Here is a 5143-nt window from a genome sequence, read left to right as displayed (position 1 = left end):
AGCTTTGGCTGGGTTTTGAGTGGGATTTTAGAATGCAGTGTTTCCTGGGGATGTAATTCAGGACAGGTTTCAGAGATCTGCAGAGACAAAAGTGCATTTTCCAGCAGCTGGGGCTCGTGGGGCTGTGACCCTCAGGAATGCCGGGATGTCCCTGCCCCGCTGCCAGCACTCACCACTGTCCCTGGGCGCCACAGCCGTGACCTGCTCTTCTCCTCCTCTTGAAAGGGCCAGGAAACTCTATGGGCTTTTACTGAAACCACAAGTGGCTTTTGTAAAGGTAATTTCACCAGCAAAGTGAACACATAAACAGTGGAGCATAAACAGGAGCAGTGAGCTGAGCACTTGCTGGTGTCTGAGCCATGGCGAATGAAGTTGTCTGAGCCTGGCGTGTCCCACACGCAGCTCTTTAATAAAACTGGCTGAGATTTGTTGATAAGCCTGAAGCAAAGTCAATGTGAAGTGTCAATCCTGCCTGTTCACAGGAGCCTTTGGGGGTCAAGCTGCTTCCTCGCTATGATGGCCGTATCACAGATATGTCAGCCGTGTGTTAACTGTTTTCTTATGGATCGTGCTCAGATCGGACACGAGATGCAGATAAGCCAAAGCAGAAGGGCTGGGGCCGAGCTGTGCCGTGCTGCTCTGTGCTGTGCCAGCCCAGCCTCACACAGCCCTGTGGGGCCTTGGCAATCTGTCCTGTAGCCACACCGGCCAGGCCTGGGTGGCAAAGGCAGCCGCTGGCACTGACACACTGAGTGGGGAGCCACAGGCACTAAATCCCACTTAGCCTGTGGGTTCCACCACGCATGCCAGGCTGTGCCATGTGGGATGAGCATCTAATGGCTGCACAGTCTGCACTAAGTGAAGCTGAGAGAGAAGAAGTCAAAAGAAGTGGGGTTTAATTAAGTATCAACCAAGATTTATGCAACTTTCTCTCTCCATCATAAATATTAATAAGGAGCAAGTGGTGGCTCTGTGTGGCAGGCACTGTCGAGCCATGAAGGGATGTTAATTCCAGGCTCTTTGAGATGGACTAAGCGTGACACAGAGCCTCTTTGATTTGGAATATTCCTTGGGTTTAAAAGTTAAATAACATGAAGGGGGATTTAGTGGGTAGTAAACCATTAGTGAGGCTGGGATTTAAACTCCAGTATGCATGTCCTGTATTTCACGATTGCCAAACTGATTAATGGAAGCATTGCCAGAGGAGCTCCTTTGACAACACTGGGTGTCCCTGGCAGGATTGTGAAGGCCAGACCAGCAGTGCTGGGATGTGGGGCCACTGGAGCATGAGTGCCATGGGGGGCTGCAGAGGGGGTCCCAGGGAGGGGGAGCAGGAGTAGGGCCACCCCCCTGTCTCGCACAGTCCGCAGGCAGTTATTAAAGGTGACACGGCCGGCCTGAGGAAGGACTTGCAGAGCCCACTAAATCTCCAGCCATCCCTTAAATAAAACTTTATGCTGGCTAATAAATTTTAATAGTACTTGTCAGTGCTTGATAACTGCAACCATTTAACAGAGGAGGAGCAGCACTGGTGTCGGAGCTTGGCTGTGCCATGCATGGTGCCCACCATGCCCGCCGTGCTGCCCTCTGCACTGCTGCTTGCCATGTCCCCACAGAAACAAGCAAATCCTGCCAGCTCCCTCTCTCCCAGTGGCAAACCATCCCTTCCTGCTGTGCACTGAGGAACAGGCATCTTCTAGGGCTGGAAAATAACTGCAGCCTGAGGGGAGAAGCAAAGGGCTCTGCAGGTGACGTTTGCATTGCAGCTCAACACCACCACCGGTGTGACACAGCTCAGCGTTTCACAGGCACCACTGCAGCTCAGGTTTGGTTTCCACATCCTCAGGCCACTGCCTGGTGCAGTTCTGGATCTGCTGGCAGCCCCAGCCACTACACAGCACAAACGTGCAATTTCAGCCCTGTGTCCAGCGAGGTGAGGAAGTGTCAGACACGTGTTTGTGAGGCGGTGGGCTGTCGCCCAGCAGAACAGGCACAGTGGCGTCTGGCCTTTGGCTGTGGCTTCTCAGCCACGTTGCAATAATCAATAATGGTAATAATTATTACAGGAGCAGCATGAATGTCTGATCAAATTAAATCACACCAATAATTTTCATGTTTTATTAAGTAAAAGCCTCTCTCTGAAGAGGTTTGTTGGTGCCACAGTGTCTTTGGTTTGCCATAGCAGGGCATCGTGACATACTCAAGCACAAGCCCACTCTGGAGGGATGGGGGCCCTCGCTTCCCTCTCTGCTGGCCCACATCCAACCGTACTTGGGGTTGGCACAGACTGTGGATGGGCACAGGGATGCTGTGGGACCCCTGGGCAGAGCCAAATGGACCTTTCCCTCCCCTCCCAGCTGCTTCCAGGGGGTTCTGCAGGGCAGTTTGGGGAGCTTAGGTGGGAAAAGGGGGTTTGTCCCCATGCCAGCAGCCAGAGCCATCACCTCCAGTTAAGCCTGGATTCCAGAGGCTCCATACAAAGCAGGAGTGGGGTTGAGCCCTGCCTGGGAAATCCACGTCTCATTAGCACAGCTTTATACTGGCCTTAATTAGCACAGGTTAAGATCACTCATCCTCTGGCCATCTATTTTTAGGAACTCTATAAGACTGGGAAAAGATACCCTTACATGGCGTCCAAGCTGAGCCACCAACATGTCAGCATCTTCCCCTCACTAAAGGTCTCATAATCCTCCACAAGCCCTGTGGGCTGCAGGGGCCAGGGGACAAATCTCAGCTGGGTGGGCCAGTGGTGACCTGACTCAGTCCCTTGCAGTGCCAGCCTGGTGCTTGGACCCAGCCACCTGGGCAAATAATTGGGGTTTTTAAATTTGCTGGTTGAACAGAGAGTGAGGAGACTAAAAAGCAATTTATGCCATCTCAAACCTGTAATTTTCAGTGTGTTTGGGGACAGAAAATAAAAACTTTTGCTTTTGGAACAATGCAATGTCATGTTTGGGATTTTGGGGGGAAATTATAAAGAATAATCAAAAAGTTTTCAATTTTCAAAAATTGGTCTGAGGCCAACAAGTTTCTTGGATTTCACGAAAAAAAATCGGTAGTCTGGTAACTGTGTTTTTCATTACTAATTCAAAACTCTTTTCAAACTTTACTCAGGACCCTGAGCCAGGATTAACACCAGACCTTATCCAACTGCAGCACCTCCCAGCAGCCTCCCGCGGATGTCAGAGCCCATTGAGGCCTGGCTGCTGGGCTGAGGCAGTGCCTGCTGCTGGGACAGCAGGACCCGCTGCCCTGTGCTAACCCTGCCGAGGGACGGGCTCACCCGTGGCATGCGTGATGGATTTGTGCATCGTGCAGGCAGCGATGGTTATGGCTGAGCACATGTGTGTGCCCGGCACGAGCAGGAGACAGCAGCTGCCTCCGAAGATGGCATGTGGGAACAGACTGGATTTAACTCGCAGGACAGGGGAACACCGTGCAGCAGCAGATCCTGTGGAAAGGATCAGCTCCCTCTGCGTAATAGCATTTCCTTCCTCTCTCCCTCGCCCGCTGCCGTGCAGCACGGCTGCACACTGAGATTTCATGTAATTTTGTTTTAGTGCAGAATTTAATGTTAAGTTTAAATATGTAATTATCTTTAATTGAAATTACATCCATGCTTTTCATTAACAAGATGCACAGAGTGAGCAGTGCAAGGCGGCGCCGTGCGGGAGCGGGGCTGCTGCGGAGCTGTCCCGGCCGAGTCCCGCAGCTCCCACCGAGAGTCCGGGGCGGGTGTGGGGGAGCCGGGGGTGGGGTACCCTGCCTGCGCCCACCGCCCGGCCTCGGCACGGGCAGGGCGTCCTGGCCCCGCGCCCCTTCCCGGCCCTTCCAGCGGGCGCTGCTCACGGGGTGTCTCTGCCGCCGCCACGGGAAGCCCGAGCACCGCGGATGGCGCTGCCCCGACGGTTCCCCCCGGCCCCGGGGCGCCCGCGACCGGCCCGGAGCCGCGCGGAGCCGCCGCGCCGGTCACCAGGGGGTAGCATCGGCCCGTCGGCCCCGCTCCGCTCCGCCGGCACCGCACGGCAGCTCCTCCCGCTCCCCCCGCTCCCCCGGCACCGCGGCTCCTCCCGCTCCCCCCGCTCCCCCGGCACCGCGGCTCCTCCCGCTGCCCCCGCTCCCCCGGCACCGCGGCTCCTCCCGCTCCCCCGGCACCGCGGCTCCTCCCGCTCCGCTCCTCCCGCTCCCCGGCACCGCAGCTCCTCCCGCTCCCCCGGCACCGCGGCTCCTCCCGCTCCCCGGCACGCCGGCTGCCGCCGGTTGTCCCTCTCCGCCCCTCTGCCCGTTTGCCCGCACCACCCGCAGCTCCCGTTCCCCTTGCTCCTGCTGCGTCCCCTGGCAACGCCTGGGTTTTGCCCGTCCCAGGGCCCAGCCATCCGTTTCTTTTCCAAAGCATTTCGATAAGTGATCCTAAAATCGCATTTCCATCAGTGAACCCAAACCCGTATTTCACTGCAGGCCCGACCCCTGCTGTCACGTTGCATAGGAAAAACCATCCGTTCCCAGATTTGGTCCTTTTCAGACCGTAAGGTCGGTGATTCAAGTGGACATTAAACTAATCCAGAGAGACAACGTGGTTATGACTGTCTGGTGGCTCTTCTGGAAACCTCCACATCCTTTCAAATTCCTCACGGTGATCCCCCCCCTCCAGCGGCTCCGCTCCCTGGCGCCACAGGGGAACACCAGGACAGCTCAATCTGCATATTTAAAAAACCCAGGCTGGTCCAGGATGTGTTCTGCATCTTCACAGTTCCGATTGCATAACCTGCCCCTCACCCTGACACGGGTTGGAGGGACACGCCAGTGGCTAAGCCCTGTCCCGGTGGAGGGACTCTGGGCACTGGCCGTAGTCCTTGGGAGCCCTGGTCCGTGCAGAACAGCGTGGGCAGAGCCGTGACCCTGCAGCTGGCACTTGCCACGGACCCTGGTTCTACATTTTTGTTGTAATGTTTCCTAATGTTTCACCCAAGAACCCATAAATTTCACCAGAACAAGCCCATAAATGGTTGGTCTGAGGAGAAAAGGACAGATTGCCCCAGGTTGTAACTCTACAGTGAGAGGCCTTAAAGAAGCTCTTGATAAACAGCAAACCGGCACTGTGTGGGCACAGGACTGTCATCAGGGATGGGGCTCACCCACCCAT

This window comes from Corvus kubaryi, unplaced genomic scaffold (genome assembly GCF_017639235.1).
Source record: "Corvus kubaryi isolate FWS band 111438036 unplaced genomic scaffold, C.kubaryi_AGA036_p1.0 65414, whole genome shotgun sequence".
Classification (NCBI taxonomy): Eukaryota; Metazoa; Chordata; class Aves; order Passeriformes; family Corvidae; genus Corvus; species Corvus kubaryi.
This window is presented reverse-complemented; position numbering follows the sequence as displayed.